Source organism: Delphinapterus leucas, chromosome 17 (assembly GCF_059928025.1).
Source record: "Delphinapterus leucas isolate spDelLeu-1000000601 "Yukka" chromosome 17, BTC_Dleu_Yukka2, whole genome shotgun sequence".
Classification (NCBI taxonomy): Eukaryota; Metazoa; Chordata; class Mammalia; order Artiodactyla; family Monodontidae; genus Delphinapterus; species Delphinapterus leucas.
In genome coordinates, this window is record NC_143145.1 from 61,663,695 (window position 1) to 61,685,316 (window position 21,622).

Genomic DNA, 21,622 nt, shown 5'->3' on the forward strand with positions numbered 1-21,622 from the left:
GTTCATCCCACTTCCCTAACGTCAATATCTTACATCATGGGGTACATTTGTCAAAACTAAGAAATGGACATTGGTACAATACTAGTAACTAAACTATAGACTTTATTCAGATTTTCTCCAGTTTTTCCACTAATGTCATTTTCTGTTCCAGGATCCAATTCAGGATCCCACATTGTGTTCCGTTGTCATGTCTCCTTATTTTCCTCCAATCTGTGACAGTTTCTCAGTTTTTCCTTGCTATTCAAGACCTTGACAGTCTTGAAGAGTATTTTGTAGAATGTCCCTCAGTTTTTCTTCACATGTCTGACACTTCCTAATGATTAGACTTGGGTTATGGGTCTCTAGGAAGAAGACCACAGAGGTAAAGAGCTTCATCGTATCAGGGGGCACATGACATTAGCAAGATTTAACAAAGAGGTTGTTAAACTTGATTACATGGTTAAAGTGATACCCACCAGGTTTTTAAAATTACATTTCCCCTTTCCAGACTCTGTTCTTTGGAAGTGAGTCTAAATGTGGGCAATGGTTCTCAAATTTGAGTACTCACAAGTATCACCTGGAAGACTTGTTAAAAAATAGATGACTAGGCCCCTTTCCCATTTCTGATTCAGCAAGCCTGGGGTGAGGCCCAGGAATCTGCATTTCTAAGAGTTCCCAGGTGATGGTGGTGCTGCTTATCCAGAGACCACACTTCAGAGACTTCGAGAACCACTGGTCTGGCATATTTGTCCTTCATTTCTGAGCCATACGCTTAACGAGATTCACCTGGGAGCAATTCTAAATTCATATTGTCAGGTCTGGTCCCTGGCAATTTGGATTGAGAAAATCTAGGGTGGCACACGTGAGTTGGCATTTTTACAAATGCAGGTGAAGCTTGGGAACCACTGAGGTTCATGCTACTTTACTGAATGAAAAGTGTAACTGGTGAATTACTGGTGAATGTGTAACTGTGGCCTCAGGACAACGCTAAGGCAGCAGATGGGTTTCAATCAGCTCCAACTGTGGGAAGAAATGGGCAGGAGAGCCTGGGAGCCCAGCAGGGTCTGAATCATCAGCCTTCTGCCTGCCTGGCTCTGACCTTGCTGTCTTTATTAGTCCCCCCAGGGAGCCTCTCTATTATTTTGATTTGTCCAAATCACATGACTGCTCAGAAGTGGACAGCACTCAACCCCAAGACCAGCCTAAAGTTAGCAATCTGCTGAAATTCTGAAACAGAATAAAGCACAACATAGTACTGTTTTCTAGTATCAAGTAATTTATTTTATTGTCTATATCTTATATCCTTCAATGTTCACCCAAAAGAAATTATATGATCCTGAATATTTCGAGGGAAAACTGGCGGGGGGCGGCAGGGGAAGATTAAAAAACTAGAGAAATAAGAAAAATGTTTTTCTTACTTGAACTTAAGAAGAAAAATTAATTTATATAATTTTATTATATAATTGTACTATTATTTACTACTTATATTTAGTCTTTTATTCTATTATCAAAATTACTATATTATTATTATCTATATAAAGTTACATCTATCCTTGGTAAATATGATGATAACTTTTAACTGACCAAAACCAAAATCCAGTAAAATAAAAACAATAAGTTTAGATGTCATTTTGTATAATTAAATAAATTCCTTATTTTAAACATAAACTGTCCAAGATCTTTAAAAATTAGTTTCTCCCTTTACTAGTTTCCTAGGGCTACAATAATAAATCCTCACAAGCTGGCAGCTTAAAATGAGAGAAATTTATTCTCTTACGGTTTTGAAGTCCAGAAGTATGAAATTAAGGTGTTGACAGCCTTCTGGAGGCTCTGAGGAAGAATCCATGCCATGCCTCTCTCCTAGCTTACCATGGCTGCTGGTAGTACTTGGCTCATGGCCAAGTACTCCAATTTCTGCCTCACTTGATCTTCACATGGCCTTTTCCTCTGTCTCTGGGTCTCAGATCTGTCTCTCCTTCTCTTATAAAGACATGTGTCATTGGATTTAGGGCACACTGTAAATCCAGGATGATCTCATCTTGAAATCCTTAGTTTAATTACATCTGCAAAGACCCTATTTTTAAACAAGTTCACATTCACAAGTACTGGGGGTTAGGACTTGGACACATCTTTTTTTTGGGGGGGGTCATAATTCAACTCACTACACTTCCTAACCCTACTAAAAAATATTGAACAAGTGTGTGAAGAAGTGTGCCATGTTACTGCTTGCTTGTGTGTCCGTGTGCCTTATTCCATTCAGTTCTGTCTTCTGTTTACCTCCACCTACTCTTTTGAACAGTAGAAACACCTTGAGTCTCCCAAATGGTCAAGTCACCAGTCTTCTTCCGTTGTCCTTGAGCAGCACACACTGAGGTGGTGACCAAAGAGGGCTGCCTTCCTGCATTCCATAAACACCCTGCAAAACCCAACTAATATAAGAAGAGAACCATGTAACTCTTTAGATCACTACCTTCTGTTTGCTACAACACCTCAACTGTTTGTAGTAGACTTTTCCTATTGTTGATACAATTTCCTTTAAAAAATGATTAAAGATATTTTTCTTACAACATCGTTTTAATCTAAGTGCATTAGAGGTGCATGAAAAATCTGAAGGCTAAACATCACTAAGGTCACTAAAAGGGTGGGATACTCAGGGTTATTTCTGCAGAAAGCTTTTGAATTTCACACAACCCTTAGTCATTTGAGGTTAGACTCATGAAGAGGCAGACGGCAGGACAGATTTTTTATCCTGTTTCTTTCCTAATCAATGAATTTTAAACTCTTCTGTCCTCTGCCTTGAAGCATTCAAAGCAATTTTTAAAATATTTCATTTGTATTTACTGATAACTACCTGTCTCACATGACTTTTGTAAAATGAGCTTGGCTTTTCATATTAAATTTTCTGTTGGTGTTATCTGTGAAATAGTTATAAGAATGTGTTTTCTTGATGAAAAAGCTGTGGTAGGCAAAATGTTATCCACTACTCTTGTATCCCAAGCAAAGAAAGCCTACGAACACAATAGTTGTTATGATCCTGAGTTTTAAATAGTTACACTTGAGACTCTAAAATGGGGGTTAGCAAACATTTTTCTATAAAGGGCCAGACAGTAAATACTTGAGGCTTTGCGAACCATGTGGTGTCGGTCACAACTACCCCACTCTGCTGTTGTAGCCTGAAAGCAGCCATAGATAAGTGGGGCTGGGCTTCCCTGGTGGCGCAGTGGTTGAGGGTCCGCCTGCCGATGCAGGGGACACGGGCTCGTGTCCCGGTCCGGGAAGATCCCCACGTGCCGCGGAGTGGCTGGGCCCGTGAGCCATGGCCGCTGAGCCTGCACGTCCGGAGCCTGTGCTCCGCAACAGGAGAGGCCACAACAGTGAGAGGCCCGCGTACCACAAAACAAACAAAAACAAAACAAAAAAATAAGTGGGACTGTGTTCCAATAAATCTTCACCTATAGGTGGTGGCTGGATTTAGTACATAGGTCATAGCTTGCCAACCCCTGCTCTAAAAGAGCAAACGGTTCTCCATACTTTTACCATACAGAGAGATCTCCATGTGGAAACATTGGGGAATTTAGCATAATTTCAGATTCTCTTTCATAATGCTGGAAACATTTTGCATATCTCTTTCATTCACCATTATGCATCCAGTGCCTAGCATGGGGGTCTTTCATTTAGCAGGCACTCAAAAGTTTATTGAGTGAATAGCAAATGAGTAAAGCCTGAGTTTTTCTAGCATGCCAGTCTCTGCAGCATGTGCACTATGCCTTGTCCAGCTCCAATGCAATTCAAGTCACATATATATGGAATCTAAAAAAAAAAAAGGTTATGAAGAACCTAGGGGAAGGACAGGAATAAAGACGCAGACATTGAGAATGGACTTGAGGACACAGAGAAGGAGAAGGGTAACCTGGGATGACGTGAGAGAGTGGCATGGGCTTATATACACTACCAAATGTAAAATTGATAGCTAGTGGGAAGCAGCCTCATAGCACACGGAGATCAGATCCGTGCTTTGTGACCACCTAGAGGGGTGCGATAGGGAGGGTGGGAGGGAGGGAGATGCAAGAGGGAGGAGATATGGAGATATATGTATATGTATAGCTGATTCACTTTGTTATAAAGCAGAAAATAACACACCATTGTAAAGTAATTATCCTCCAATAAAGATGTTAAAAACAAACAAACAAACAAATTGCTTAGCAGAAATAACTCAAGTTCAATATTCCAAAACACTGGAAACTCTTGTATGGTGGGGTTCTCCTCTCTCCTTCTCTGCAGGAATATGATAAGCTCTGTGCTTCTGTGATGGATCAATATAGTTACAATACCTTTCTGTAAAAAGAGAACCAATATTTATATCTTATCTGTATTACATCTATGTCAATCAATCAGTTGGCTCATTGATAGCAATGGGGAAATGGGGATGATGAGACTCTGAAGCAAAATAGGGGCCGGGTGGCAGCACTTGACTGCCAAAGCCAGGGCGTTGCAGCTGTGGGGGCTTGACTTGGAGGGCATTGTGGAGACGATTAATAGAACATGGCGGCCCTAAAGGCAAAATAGATGAATAACCAATGGGGGTACTTCTTAATCCATACAATCAAAAGAAGGCAAGGATAGATGAGCAGCAGGCTGAGGGTGGTCACCCCCATAGAAATTCATGATCCTTTGCCCAGATCTCAGACCTCAGGCAGTTTTCAGACCCAGAAACCATCGGCTGAAGAGGTGACCAAGTCCATAGGAAGAAGTATCTTGAAATACCACGGGAAAAACATAGTATGTTAATTTCCCCCTTTTCCTCAAAAAAGACCTACGGTAATTCAGCTGAGAAAATACACACTGGGGAAAGAGGAATATAAAAATATTTTGAGGGTATTGGATCTGAAATAACACTGATTCACAGAGTTCCAAAACATCCTATTAGAGAGGAGGCATACCGGAGCCAAGTAATAAACAATATCCTGGTCAGAGTCTGGTTCTCAGTAGGTCCAGTAGGCCTGTGGCCAGCCAGTGGTCACCTCCCCAGTCCCTGAATGTAGAATTGGGATTGATGTAGGTGGCCGTTGGAGTAGCCTCCATCTTGAATTCTTCTCATTCAAACCAAATGAGCTATCATAGTGAGAAGGTGACGTAGAATCTTTTGAAACTGCACCCCTACTCTCGAATCCCTTCTATCCCCATCCCCTTGTCAGTCGAGGAACGGTAGAAATTAATGCTGCTCTAAAGGATCTTAAGAACGCAAGGGATAGTGGTCCATATCACAGCTCCACTCAATTCACCAGTCTCACCACTGTACAAACCAAATGAATCTTGGAGAATGACTGTAGACCACAGCAAGCTCAAATAATAGCCCCAATTGTGGCTACTGTGCTAGATGTGTTACCTTTTCAAGAGCAGATTAATATGGCCTCAGGTACATGGCATGTACACAGGGATTTGGCATTTTTTTCTGTCCCAATCAGGAAAGATCAGAGACTGTTTGCAGTTACATAGAACTGATAGCAATACACATTTACAGGTTTGTCTGGGGCTACATTACCTCCTGCTCTCTGTCGTAATATACTCAGATAATATACGGGCTGTCTGAACATCCTGTGCAACCTTGTATTGATTAGGAGAGTGAGCAAGAAGTAGCTAGCATACTGGAGGTGTTGGTAAGACACAGGGGTTGCAAAGTATGGGAGTTAAAGTTGGTGACAACTGAGGGAACCTCCACTGTCGTGAAGTGTTTAGTGATCCAGGTGGGTCAAGGGCAGGTGAAGACACTTCTTCCGTAAGACAAATTGCTGCATCTTACCTTTCTACCAGAAAGAAGGAAAAATAATTCCTGGTAGGATACTTTGGCCTATGATGCCAACATACCCTACATCTAGGAATGTGTTCCAGCCCATATACTGGGGGACAAGTAAATCTCCCTGCTGCGAGTGAGGCCTGGAACAAGAAGTCAGGGCTGCAATGCAAGAAACCCTGCTGCTTGGGCCAGATGATCTGGCAAACCCTATGCTGTTGGAGGGGTTAGTGATAGAAAAGATCCAGTGTGGCCCATAGGTGAAGCCTGGGTGGGAGTAGCACAACACAGACCTCTGGCATTTGGGAACAAGGCCACACCATCTGCAACGGAAATTTATACGTTTTTTGAAAAAGAGTCCCTGGTGTGTTAAGGGGGCTGAGTAGAGACAGAATTCTTGATTATAGGACACTAAGTAACCATGGGTCTGGTACTGTCCATCATGATCTGGGTTCTGTCAGACCCACAGAGTCATAAACTCAGGCAGACCCAGCAGCAATCCTACATGAGATAGAAATTGTGCAACTGGGTTCGAGGCTAAGCAAGACCAGAAGACATGAGGTAACTGTATGAGCAGGTAGCCCAGACCATGTCGCCCACCACAGGAGTACCAGCACCCACCCTTTCAGATTGTTCCTAGAACGGGGGGTGGGGGGGGAAGGGTGTCTCGTGTGACTAGCTGAAGCAGTAGGAGAAGCCTGGACATCTGTTATGGATAGGTCAGCTCAGCGTGTGGATGCAGGCTGAAAGTGAGCAGTGGTTTGATTATACTCAGGTTGGGAGGGTACTTGAAAACCGGTGGTGAGAAAAATCGTCCCAATGGACAAAGCCCAGAGTGGTGATCCTTTTACTCATTTTGTGTGGAGGGAGCAGTGGCCTGAGATCAGAATATACACATCCTCGTGGGTAGAGGGAATACAGTCTGATAGGCTGGTCAGGGGTTTGAAGGAAAAGGACTAAAAAATTGGAGACAAAGAAGTTTGGCATAAAGGAATATGGATGTACTTTCAGGAAAGGGGATAATGTGTAAAGATCTTTAATACACATATTAATGGACACCAGAAAGCCTTCGTCACAGAAAAGGCAGGAACAACCAATCAGACGCATGACTAGGCCAGTGTACATTGACCGGTCTTAGAACTGACACAGTGATCACAGGAACGGAGGGACCACAGGGGGCAGAGTTAGAGGCTGTGCCCGGGCTCTGGTCCATCGACATCTTTGAACACCTAACCTGCCAGCAATGGACACAAACGCTGAGCTCCCAAAGTGACTTCTTCGAGGAGATGATTTTCTTTAGGTGATTTTCCTTATGTTGGGGGATCAATGTGCATCCAACATATGAGACAACACAGTGGACATTTTCTTGAAAAATCCAAGGAATTTTAACATCTTTGGTGCCTAATTTTAATCTCATTAGTACCTTCATAGATGAGTCATTTCCTGGAGTCAGCCTCACGCCTATTCAATTGAGTGGGCATAACTTTACAAATTGTACACATTAATGTAAAAAAAAAATCATAACGTTGAACTGCCTAACACAGGAAAGGAAGAAAAACAGAAACAAACTATAGTATCCTTTCCAATTCTAGTTAGGACATTAAATCAACGTTGTCTGCAAAATTGCTTAGCCTCATATTAGGTGTATAATCCTAGTTGTTCCATAAATGTTTGTTGAATAATTTTCGGCAAGACCATTGGCCTGGATAAGTGTCTTTGTGGATATTTAGATGTGGAAATTTAACATTTTAATGGGAATTGTTAGAGAACGTTGTATTTCCTTTCCTGTCTTAAAAAGATTTTAATTAATTTCACTTTTTCTTAATAACTCTGTGTCAGAATATGGACATCAAGCACTGCCTGGAATTAACAATGATGTCCTTGGGACTGATGGTATGTGTAAGGCTGTGCTTGTCTTGTAAGTTATCCTTTAGAGACTCCTTTTCTCTAGTTGGTGTATTTACTATTATATTTCATTTCCTCTGTTCTGATTCCTTACAGATATCCATGGACATCAAAGTGTTAAAGTCAAGGTTGAAAGGAGCAGAATTCAGCCTAGATTAAGGGGAATTTACTAAGAAGATATTTGGTGCTCCCATGGCAATGATGACTATCTAAGCTTATGCGAAACTGAGCTGGCATATGGAAAAGCATCAATAACAAGTCTTTGTGTGTTTGTGTATATAACACAATCTCTTTGCTTCTTTTTATTTTATTTTTTATTTTTAATTGAAGTATAGTTGCTGTATTTCCTTCTTTTTTCCTGATTCATTCTTTTGCTCAATATGTACATGACTTAAAATGATTGTTCTAGCCCTGACTAAGCTTAGCTTTTTGGTTCAAATGCCAAATGTCCTCTCTGAAGTCTCTCTGGTTTTTAGTTCAAAGTATCAAAACTGAGAATATGATAAGCTTGCTAAACAGCTGATAAATTGGCTTTTTTTTCTAGATCATCCTTGCTCAGAGTAAGAGCTGGAGCTTCAGGGTCCTATGGCATAAACACAGCTGCCTAGGTTTACCCCTTACGCATTGCTCTGTGTGTGCAGCAGTTCTTAGGGAAGGAACTAGAGAGAATTTGTAACATCCAGTTTTGATCCTAAATTAGAGATGGAAAAGTTATATCTAGTTCTGCTAAAATCTGTATCATGTTCCATTTTCATCCTGAGTTACATCTGAGAGAGCTTTCCGGCTTTGGATGGTTTGATGGGAAGATGACAGGGATTAGAGTGTCTTATTTTTTTCCCTGACTTTTCTGCACTATCTACCAGAATTGTATTAAAAACAAGTTCCAACACTATTTCAGGGAACATACTCATTCATATGATGTTACTTTTCTTTAAAGTCAGCTTAGGCAGAATGGTTGATCAGTTCCAGGGAACATGGGAATCCATTCCTTGAGAAAATTTTGAAGAATATATGAAAGAACTGGGTGAGTCATATTTACTTGCATATCATAGCCAGTAAAAATGGGAGCTTTGATAGCACGGAACTTACTCTGTATGAACCCCTCCCTTCAGTTTTTCACACAGAAACAATACATACTAATTTAGCACATAGATACAGTTCTGTGCAAAACTGGTTGAAATTGACATCACCCCTCCTCTCATGTAATTGACCATGGATTTACATAGATAAAACATGCATGTGCCATATACTAAATGGCAAGTGATTTCAATAAATGATTTTAAACAAAAAGTCACAGTTATTTAAAAAAATGATCATTTTGCAAACATTTGCTCTAAATTTTCTGAGGATTTTCAGAATAGATCTTGTGTTCCAGTTTCTGATGACTGCTGGCATTCCTTGGCATGTGGCCACAACACTTCAATCTTTGCTCCTATTGTCACATTTTCTCCTCTTCTGTAGTTCAATGACCCTCCTCCTCTTCTTACAAGGAAAATTTCTTCTTATACAGAAATTTGTGACTATATTTAGGGTCCACCTGGATAATCCAGGGTAATCTCCCTATTTCAACGTCCTTAAACTAGCCATATTTTCAGAGTCCCCTTTGGCATATAAAGTAACATTCACAGGTTCCAGGGACGAGGACGTGAGTATCTTTGGGAACAATTTTCCAACCTGTCACATCTTGCCATCATGTTTCACAATATGAATTCCATGAAACATGTTACAGTGTCTCCCCAATGTATCTTCTCTTAGAAATTTAACTTAGGTATTGAAGTATATGTAATACTATTTCCATAGAATATACTCCTACATGTACTGCACAAAGTTGTGTGTGCAATGATGTTCACTACAGCATTATTTGTAATACTAACAAAAAAGGAAACAACAAAATGTCCATCAATAAGGGGACAGATAAATAAATATTAGTATTAGTATGTATAGAATTTTTAATAGTGAAAATGGTTGTATAACATTGTGAATGTACTCAATGTCACTTAATTGTACACTTGGTTAAAATGGTCAATTTTATGTTATATGTATTTTACCACAGTAAAAATACATAATAGAAAAAACAAACCCTATACATGTGAACATGTAAGAATGTAAGGGAAGAAATAAAGATCTGGACGAATCCTTTAAACTGGGAGAAGAGTTTGAGGAAACCACACCAGGTGGCCATAAAACTAAGGTGAGACCTTCAACACTCTTTCAGATAAATTTCATAAGAATGTTAATTTTGAAATCATCCCAAGTAAGTAAGCAGCTATAGCAAACATATCTAAAATCTGTGTTAGATTAATTTTGGGCTTAAGCCTAGGTCTGAGGATCTCAAATTTTAATACACGCATAAATCTCTCGGAATGTTTGTAAAAAATACCTACCTCTAGGTCTCATCCCAGAGGCTCTGATATCTGGGGGCAGTACCTGAAAACTGTATTTTTAACAATTCTGATGCAGATGCCTAGCAGAACACATTTTGAGAATTATTCCTTAGATTGTTCTCTCAGAAACAAAACGTCTACCTTTCTATTTCGCAGCAGTTTTCCACACATAGAATTACAATGAATACAACTCGTATTAGCCAGTATAGGTGAGGTCATATCAATCACAGTAACAAATTATCCACAAGCTCTCGGTGGCTTACACATTTGGAGTTCTAACTCATAGTACATATTCAGTGTTGTGGTGGAGTTGGGGAAGTTTCTGTGTGGGGGGAGAAGGGGGGCAAGAAATGGGAGCATAAGGTATCTGCCCCTCTTAATTTCTCCAGGGCCCAGGCCAAAGGAGGTTCACCTATCTTATAGTTGGGCCATCTGAAGTTTGTGTTCTCAGTCAGCAAGGTAGAGAAAGACACGCTGGGCTTTCTATTGCCTCAGCCTGGAAGTGACGCACACGGTTTCACTCATCTTATGGGCTCCAAATTGAATACACAATTTATATTACACAATTTATTTATATTTTTTTGTTTATTGTCTGTTCCCACAAACTAGAATGTAAGATCTTCAAAGAAAGGATTTCTTGCCTCTTCTGTTTTACAGAATCCAGTGTTTGTTACATAATGTTTGCTCAATAAGTATTTATCATTTGAATGCATACACTCAATAGAGGATTGTTAAACAATATGGAGGGTGAGGTTCTAACAAAAGGAACTGAATACCACATCATCAGATAGTTCTTAAATAATATGAGGCTTCAAATTCCTGTATAATGTCAAATGGAAGACGAATTTTGACCAAAAGTGTTTAATAAAGATGCCTATAGTAAATTAAAAATCTACTAGAATAAAAAGGCTGAAAATTATAGGAGAACAGAAGGAAAATTTGGTGACCATCATTATCTCTGTCACGGGACAGACTGTAAATTTTGGTAGAAGGCCCAACTTGGTAGATGTGTAAACTCTGAGATGTATGCTTCCCAATGATTATATACTATGGTATTGCACTAGAGTAGAGTTTAATCAGAGATACCTCTAAACTTTGTGGAGCAAGATGCAGACTCTGGCTCAGAACTGCTTGAGTGTGAATCCCACCTCTGCCACCAATCAACCGCGTGACTTTGGGCAAGTCACAGACTCTTGCTGACTCAGTCTTTTCATTTGCAGAAGGGGATTATTATAGTACTTATGTCATAAAACTGTTGTGAGGATTACATGAGTTAATATATTAATACTCTTGAAGAGTGCCTCGCACAATAAATAGTGCTACATAAGTGGTAGTTACTGTTGTTGTTGTGATTATTATTATCATTATTTTTATTGTGTTGGCCAAAAAGTTCGTTTGGGTTTTTCCATAAGCTGTTACGGAATATATTGTTGAGGTAAGAGGAGGAAATGTGATCTTACAGTAGGGGTTTGAATTAGCTTCATGTGCATTTTTAAGGTTGAAACTTACCTGTGATTCTTTATGCAGAAAGATAATATTTGGCCTATACAATAAAATATTTTAAAAAATCTTAACTTACTCAAGATATTTTGTTTTCACTCATAAAACTTTTTTCTATCCCCAGAAGAATCAGCCAACAAAATTATTGTTGACAGAGTCTTAAAATAAATGGAATTGTAAACACCATTCTAAAGCTACCTGAGAGTATCACAAGAGTTGAAAAGAATTTGGCACCTGATAAAATTTTAGAGTTCAAATATGACAGTCTGAGCTGAATTTGGTCTTCCCTGTTTTTTTTTTTTTTGCGGTACACGGGCCTCTCACTGTTGTGGCCTCTCCCGTTGCGGAGCACAGGCTCCGGACGTGCAGGCTCAGTGGCCATGGCTCATGGGCCCAGCCGCTCCGTGCATGTGGGATCTTCCCGGACCGGGGCACGAACCTGTGTCCCCTGCATTGGCAGGCGGACTCTCAACCACTCTTTGATTCAGGTTCAGGCCTGGGATGGGAAAGAGACCACCATCAGGAGGGAGCTAGTGGATGGGAAAATGGTAAGGGTGAGTGAGCTGTTTCTCATTATTTTTTTCACCTACTCCAACACCTATATATAAAATCACTCAGATAGCTTGCTCTAAAACAGTGGTAGTGGATGTAATTTTTCTTTTCCTCTTGCTCTATAAGAATGGGAGAGGAGGAATATTGGCAGATAAATGTATGATCATAAAGATTATAAAATGTGCAAGGAATGAGAAAGTAAAAAACAACTAGAATTTTAAAAATTGTCTTGCCTAATCCTTTGATTGGCGTGGAAGCGAAAACAAGCATGTATTTGTGCAAGAAAGATTTCAACAGGGACTGAGAGATGTTGCTGATCCTCTGCTCCACACCAGGATGAATTTCTTAGCGTTTTCCAGATCAACACCAGCCAAAAGCATGAAAAGGAAATTTTAACTAGGGAAGCAAAGCTTAAGTGTTGTCTATTTGATGTCTGGATCAATGGACACAAATAAAAACTAACATTTATGTGGCTACGATGTCGCCATGTTTTCATGTATTACTTACCCAATTTTCATAATAGTCCTGTCAAATAAGATGATTTAGCCCATTTAACAGGTGAGAAAATTAAGAGTCAGACACTGACTTACCTAAGGATACTTGGCTAGGAAAATGTGGTGGTGCTGGGATTAAAATCCAGCTTGGCTTAATTCCAAAGTCTATACTTTTTTGAGTCTATCCTGCCCCCTCTCAGGATGGCTTCCCAGGTCATCTTTCTCACTTGTACAAAGTGGAGGGAAATATGTCCATGATTCTTCTCTTCCCAAACCCCACCTCCACCAAAATGAATAAAAGAATTTTGGACATAATATAAAATAGTTCTTTCTAAGGGAATATGCAAGAATTGTATGAAGTTAAAACAAAAAATCTATCCTCATTTCTTAACATAGGAATATTTTTCTTTCAACAATGAAGAGCACATTTCATTATAAAGTAAGAAGTGGAAGACTAAGGATAATAGTAATCATTAAACAGATAGGTTTATAGCTCATTAGAAAAAATACTAGATTCAGAATCCGAAGACATGGATTTCCATATCTGCCTTCAGTACTTATGTGACCTTGGAAAAGTTCATCCTTTCCAAGATTCAGCTTTTAAAATGTAGAAAATGTTTTCTTTTTTTCTCTTTTGGCGAGAATTAAATACCGTAATGTACATATCAATGTTCTGAAAACCACGAAATACTGTATTGATGTAAATTATTATTTGAAAAATATAGAGTATGTAAAACTCTACAAAAATGCCTCAGTGTAGGCATTTAAAAATGTTTTAATGGAGATTTCAAATTCCTATAAATATGCTTTTATATATATATATAATATACAAATATATATATATACACACACATTTATATACCATATGTCATGTGTAACATATATATGATTTGCCATGTATATACCTACATATATATATATATATATATATATATACTCTAAGTAGAATGTTACTTTATCACAAGTAAAATATTCTGTTTTATTAGTGCCAAATCTCATATATGTATATATGGCAAAATCACTCAGCCAATAGTTACGATTTATGGTTGTCTATAAAGATCTCTTTTCCAGATTTTTAAGGAATGTATGGATGGATAGTAGTTTGTATTTTTCAAAATGCCAATTTCACCAACAGTGCTGAAATGTCTTATCCTTTGTTTGCCTTCTAGGAAAGTGCTGTGAACAATGTTGTCTGCATTTGAACATATGAGAGAGTGCAAACAAACTCAGTCTCAAACTCTTAGGCATTCTCAAACTGCGATCCAAACTGCCGAGGCTGTTTAAATAAAAATATTATGACTGCTAATATGAGAGAAACTTTGCACAAACATCAATAATTTTGTTTGCCCTGTCGAATATGTCTGTGTCTAATAGTACCTTGGCATTGGCAGCTATGAGAAACCAGGATGATACATCCTATTTAAATCAGGGCTGCTATAATATATTCGGGCAGACACTTCATGCTGATTTTTTTTTTCTCATTGGACATGTGTTAATCTTTTAAATTCAATGTGATCTGAACTATATTGGGAAAATAGTACTAATTTTTTAATAAACTAATTGGGACATAGTGTAACTCACAGGTTATATCTCAGCTGTATGTGGAAGGGTAATAAACAGGTTTGGAACCAGAGAAATAACTGATAATCTAATATAATACCAAACTATTTTTACAGAGAACACGATAGTCACTACCTCCATCACTGAAAACCAACACGAAGGAAAATATTCTATTTTATTAGCACCAAATAAAAGAGGCCAGAGAGAGATTTTAGACCAGAGCGACATTTTAGAAACCATGTGGACTGATCCTTTATCTTGTAGATGGAGAAACAGGCCCAAATTGATAAACTATACATGTCAATATCACCCCAACGGTTTCAGGAAGAACTGGAAATAAGAATCCATGTTTCCTAATTAATTACCTCACAGTCATAATAAAGGGAATTTAGGTAGAAACAGGTTCACAGTGTAGAGTTATGAATCAAATACAACACTACATCAAACTAAGGAATACACAAGCTTCCCTTCATCTTAAAATGTGTGGCAGGATGCCACAGCTAAGTCCAGGTGAGGACGTGGGTTCTGACCATTTGAACTCGTGGCCTGTCACTACTTCTTTGCCTGCATTGATCTATATGTGATGACACTCCGGAGAAGTGAGAAAAGTGCTTACTTATTGTGGGTGTACTGAAACGATGCAGAAGACAATGCAAGGCATAGAAAAACATTCTCTGAGCTTCCTGGACTGGACAGAGGAAGGAGTCCAGACAGAGGCTGAAAGAGTGGTTTCCCTGGGGCCCGGTAGGTTGTGAATGTGGGCAGCTCTGTGGCAGAGCCCAGGTAAGAGTTTGCTGCACAGACATGGGGAAGAGCCTTCTCCCCATTGGAAAAGGAACCCAGCACCACTCTGACACCTCAAGGGTCAGTGGCTATGGGACCTTCACAAACAGTGCTTCTGTCTTTGGTATGAGGGTTCCTTGTCTGAATTAGCAAGGGGTAGTCTCACAGGCAGTAGGAGCCCATGCAGGAAGCCTTGAGGTGAAGTGATAGGTATCAGGTACAAGCAGAACACAGGACACCCTGATGACTCCCAGGCATTTGGATATGGATGTTAATATGATTTTATTTGTCAACAATCTGATGAAGTCTACAGACTTTAGGGTACTCCAAATACACACACACACACACACACACACACACACACACACAAATACAACTGAAGCAAGCAAAAGTTTTCAGGGGAGGTTAACAGCCCACCTTCTTCTCACCCCTTCACCTGATTGAAAATCATTAAAATAGAAGCTCACTCACACTGGTTAATGGACATGGAATAACCCTCAGGTATGGTTGGGCGATCCTTCCAAAACCAAATCCATCAAGACTACCACTGCTCTAAGGTGATGTTGTAATTCAGGATTTATTGCACATTCCAGGCATTGCATGAGAACTGGTGATGGAAGGAGAGCTAAGTCGTGTTCACTGTCCTTGACTGACTCGGAAGAAAAGGGATCTGTTGGAAAGTATCATATCAGCACGCTAATCTCAGGGAATTTATCAATATAAATACAGAGGGTTCATGATTTTTCACCTTTCAGTGGTGTGAAACAGATACGCATTCAGTAGAAACTGTACTTCAAATTTTGATCTTTTCCCCAGGCTAGTCATATGCATTTTGATACTCTCTCATGATGCTAGGCAGGGCAGCGAGCCTCATCTCTGTCAGCCACGGGATCGGGAGAGGAAACAACCAATATATTACAACCCTCTGTACCCACACAACCATTCTGTTTTTCACTTTCAATACAGTATTCAATAAATTACACGAGATATTCCATGCTTTATTATAAAATGGGCTTTATGTTAGATGAATTTGCCCAACTATAAGCTAATGTAAGTGCTCTGAGCACATTTAAGGTAGGCTAGGCTAAGCTATGATGTTTGGTAAGGTAGATGCATTCAGTCCATTTTTGACATGATGTTTTGACTTATGATGAGTTTATCAGCATGTAACTCTGTCAAAAGTCAAGGAAGGTCTGTAACAGATTGTAAAACAAATGTTTCCACCTAGAAAAAGGAAGATCTAATACCACTTTCTTGGTGAATAACTTTCTTGCTCAGGGGGAAAGAATATTAACAATAGGGTGGCAGGAGCCGAAAGGATGAGGACAGTCTTGGTGGGAGAAGAACAGGTGGACCCTGTGTCCTACTTTACTTCTGTCCTAGAGTGCAGCCTTCTGTGCTGCGGCCTCAGAGCGGTTTGCACCAATTCAGTTCAAGTCAATGATCATTATTCAGGATGTTTAGGGAATGTGAAGTTATTCCTAGAGAGGTATAATCTGACCTGTACTTCCTAAGCTGGGAAAGGTTTTTAAAAAATCAAAACTTTAAAAAAAATTTTAAGTTTTTTTAAAAAATGGATTAAAAAAAATCATACTCTTTGATTCAGATTTGGCCAAAATATTACCAGAATAGAAATCAGAAAACCACTGACTACAGAAAAGGAGGATATTTAGGTCTTATTTAAACAGTGGAATTAACAAATGTTGAATATTTTCTATCTGGTAAATATGTTTGGGAAAATTATCTTCCATTTGAATAATTCAGTTGACAATAATCTGAGATGGAAAATAGAATAATAATAGCAGACTGTTTTTTCAGTAGTTATTAATTGCCAGACACCGTGTTTAGCACTTTCTGTGCAAACCTCATCTTCTTTCTCTTCAGTGAAGTCTTAACAAAAATATAAACTAAAACTCAGGGAGGTTAAATATTTTGCCTGAAGTTCCTCAGCTCATCAATACCATGGTCAAAGTTCAAAGCTACATGTCTGTGACTCCAAGTCTATGTTCTTTAACCATGATGCCAGAATGCCTCTCCCAGAAATCAAGATGAAATTATTAGAGTTTCTTTTAGAGTCTTTCTATGTAAAAATAAGATAAATAAATGCATAGTTAAAACCATTAAACTGAACTTGTAAAGCCTGAGAAACCCACTCTACCTAAACTCTCATGCCCTCAATGTTTTAAAAAGATTACCTTTTAGCGCTTCCCTGGTGGCGCAGTGGTGGAGAGTCCGCCTGCCGATGCAGGGGACACGGGTTTGTGCCCCGGTCCAGGAAGATCCCACATGCCGCAGAGCGGCTGGGCCCGTGAGCCATGGCCGCTGAGCCTGCGCGTCCGGAGCCTGTGCTCCGCAACGGGAGAGGCCGCAACAGTGAGAGGCCACAACAGTGAGAGGCCTGCGTACCACAAAAAAAAAAAAAGATGACCTTTTGGAGCTGAAGATTTAAGAAGCAAAACAGCCAAACCATGACTAATCTATCACCTGTATGAGAGACAGATTTGTCAGAAAATTCTTGCTCAATGTACTAAAGAAAAGGAATAAAATCTAAGATTCTGAGACCAGAGGAGCTGACTAAGAGAAATGGAGGTCTAGTAAGTTTTAGCTTAGCATTTGTAGATGAGAAGTATGTTTAAGTATCAGTGGAGAATATTGTTACATGTTATGAATTAGGGAAATTTTCACATTGACACAGTGCGGAGAAGTCACGGAAAGATGCTTCTAGCACTAAGCAGGGCTCTGAGGCTCATAAAATAGAATTTGTCATTTAAGAGACTAGTGAACCGAGGTGCCCTTGACAACAGAGGTGACCAGATCTTGTCTGTGGCTGTCCCAGATCTGATTGCCCTCTGGTGTGTGGTGTGGATTTGCTCTTAGCAATCGCTATAGACCATTGGGAATCTTATAGACAAAATGAAAGGAAAACTAAAGTCACTAGTCTAAACCTGCTCTGAGCTGAATTGTTGATGAGATTTGACATTTAATAAAATGAATATACTGAATCCAGTCCAGCACCAGATGCAAACATGACTCTTGCTGACAGAAAGAGGCCCACTTAAGCCTTATGGCAAAGAATTATACCTTCCATTTTTTGTGATATGAGCACTTCTTTGCATACCCTGCAAAACTTATTGATCTAATTTTGGTCATGGGCAGTTTCCCAACACTTTTTTAAATTAATAGACACTTTTGCCAAATAAATTCTGTGCAGAGCCCTAATGTATACAACAGATCAATGCCGAACCCTTCTGCTTGTGCAGGCTGTCCCAGAATCCCATGCATGATTCCATCTGCCTTTCCCATGTTCCAGGAAGGCTCTAGAGGACACCTTTAACTCACTTCCTGTCTGCTGATAGCAACCTTCATGAGAGACCCGTGGGGTTGGGACCCAGATTTCTGAGGAGGAGACTCCAGACGGCTGGGGCTGGCTTCTCTGATGTGGTGAAATGAGGTTGGTTCTGAGAGGGTTGGAAAACTGAACTGAAAACAGTTGCAGCTACTGGAACCTACTGCTGTTGGCAGTCTGAAGGAATATTGCTGGGGTCGTGCTGATAGGAACAAGAAACATGACATTCGAGTAAAGCTACGAGGAAGCTAAGGAATGAGCCAGTCATTTAAGCCGATCAATTAGGAAGTTGAAACCATATTCCAAGCATGTGATGACGTGACTTGCAATGGAGAGGGCAGTGGGGGTGACAAGAAGTTGTGGGATTTAGTTCTAGAGTTAACAGAATTTACTGATGGGTTGAATTTGAAAGAAGGCGAGAGCTAAGGGTGATTTAAAACATTTTGGTCTTAGATTTTAGAGAGATACATGTTACTAAGTGACATTACATCTAAGCTATGCCATACAATTGTCTGATTTTATAAATTCACTGGAAAACTGAATAGGGTATGAAAATCAACTAAACTGGTTAATTTATTTATTTAGAAAACATTAGAGACTTTCTTCTTGGCCAATATGGAGTAGCAGGAGTCAGATTTACTTCCCACCTGAAACAACAGAAAACCACACACAAGATACGAAACAGTGGTTTTTAAGACACAGGACTTCAGAAAAATCAAACAGTAATCCCTAAGAGAAGGGAAACAATAAGGTGAACTCGTTCACTGCCCCAGTCTCTTCATATACTCAGGGGGAACCAACACCAGCTCAGCAGCATATGCCCTCTACTCAGAAGTCTGAATCCCAGCTTCATGGGACACCTCCTCAAACCTTTTAAATTGTAAAACCCCAGTCTTCTTCCTTTGCTCCTGCAGCTATAGGGGTAGTAGCTAAATCCTGCTGTTGACTATCTCTGTGTTATCTCTGTGTGACTTTTTTAGTTCTCTACTACCAGCTTCAACAATTCCTTATATTAAAATCTCTCTTCTGTGTGATTTCTACTTGTTCTGACTGGTATAGAATGCCTACTATGTGTCAAGCGATATACTAGGTCATTTATACTTAAGTCTTACAGAAGTTAAATAATTTCCCCAAGATTTTGGAGATGCTAATGGCACATCCAGGATTCAAGTCTACCTCATTGTAAAGGCTTTGTTCTAAATCACTAAGTAACACTGCAGCTGGATAAAAAGCTTTGAAAGTAAAGTAAGGCTTTCGGCATTACTTCTGAGATTGTGCCTAAGCCAGGATTATTTCTAATTATGTGTTACTTTTTACTTCAAAAGATGTTGAAGGCTAGAAAAGGTTAGAGAAGGAATGGAAGAATAATTTAATCTCAAGAATTCTATAACTATTATTTCAATGCCTATAGTAAAGTATTGGGACTTTCTGTTTATTTTTTGGCAATGGTAACCCTTGAATACCAAGCACAAATTTATCAAATGTGAAACATAGGAGCTCTTACATGCAAGATGTAATATCTTGTGTTTGGCAATCTTTATTTTGTCTCTTCCCTTGAGGAGAGTCTAAAATGTGTTTCAAAATAGTAAAGTCCTAGTAAGCCCCCAGCTTGCAATAGAACAGTTCAGGTCAGCATAATTTTCAGTCTAGATTCCAGCTCCTTTCTTCCCTTGCAGTACTGCCCTTCATTTTTTGTTCATTTGCTTGTTTCTTAGAGAGTTACCATTTCCTGCACAAATGTAGGAATACGGAGAGGCAGCATGTTGTACTGATGGCTATCAGCATCTCAAGTCTCTATTCCCAGCACCCACCTCCATTCCCACTACTTAAGGATTGGCAAAGAGAAAAAGCTATGCCCCCTCCTACCTTAGGACCTCAAATACATGTTTTTAAAGAACAATTTTATAAATATGGAGATATGAATTATCTAAATGAACTTGTATTCATACTATACTACATGTGCAGATTAGATAAAAAGAAAATTTGAGACTTTACTTCTAGCCATGGTGTAGTGACAAGGATCTGGGCTTACCTTTGCACCATAAATGGCTAGAATACTGGACAAAGTACATGAAGCAGCTATTTTTATATATTGAATTTACAGGAAATACAGGGCCATGATGTTTTAGAGAAGGTAAACACTTGAGGGGAAATCCCACCATTGTCCCGGTTTTCTGCCTGGGGACACTTCCCCAAATGGGAGTGCATGGAGGGGAATCACAAAAAGAGTACAGTGGTCTCACTGAGTTGAGAAGACAGAGTTGGGAAGGTAGGGAGTTTGAGGCAGCTAGAAGATGTGGGCCAGGGTTCTGGTGAGGAAAGATTTACAGAAAAAAAGACTCTAGAAATCTGCTTTAAAGTTCTTCTTCATTCTTGGCGAAAGCCTCAGCTGCTCATGCATAGAATAAAACTTCAGAGGCCAGGGAAAGAATGACCAGAGGGTTGTAAACTGACAACTCACAGAGCTCATACAGGGCAGGGAGTTGTTTAAGCTCTTGCCAGACTGGAGATCTTTGGTATTCAGTTATGGGTCAGAGAGGCCCCAGAAAGGTCTTCTCTTGGTACTAGAGCTAAACTATCCCCAGAATAAAGGTGAGGTTAGACCCACCTTTACAAAGGTTAAAAAAATCCTTGGAAGCATTAAGCTGATCTGCCAGTAACTTAAATTTCTGTGAGAACAAAGATCAATACTCTTTGAAGGAAAACAACATTCAGATACTCAACAATGTTACATTCACTATGTCCATGCATCCAATCAAAAATTATTAAACACAACAAGAAAAAGGGATGGAAAATGAGGTCTATGGTGAGGAAAAAAAATCCGTCAGTAGTAACAGACCCAGAGATAACAGAGATGAGGCAACTAGCAGACACAGAATTTAAGATTGCTTCAAAACGTATTAATACTGGCATACCTTGGAGATATTGTGGGTTTGCTTCCAGACCACCACAATAAAGAAAATACCTCAATAAAGTGAGTCACACACTTTTTTCATTTCCTAATGCATATAAAAGTTAAATTTACACTATACGGTGGTCTATTAAGTGTGCAATAACATATGCCTAAGAAAACAATGTACATACCTTAATAAAAAGTAATGCCATTGAAAAAAAGGCTCTAATAGATTTTCTCAATGACGGATTGCCATAAAACTTTAATTTGTAAAAACGAAAAATACAGTATCTGCAAAGTGCAATAAAGCAAAGCACAATAAAATGAGATATGCCTATATGCTGAAATGCTAAATGATTTAATGAAAACCTGAGCATAATGAGGAGATATGGAAAATAAAGCTTCTGGCAATGAAAAGTACAACACCTGAAATTA

General features: G+C 39.3%; 1 pseudogene; it reads left to right on the plus strand.

Annotated features, from left to right (window-relative positions):
* LOC149747042 (fatty acid-binding protein, heart-like) overlaps positions 1-13,982 on the plus strand; it is a 51,796-nt pseudogene extending 37,814 nt beyond the window's left edge.
* The last annotated feature ends 7,640 nt before the right edge of the window (positions 13,983-21,622 follow it).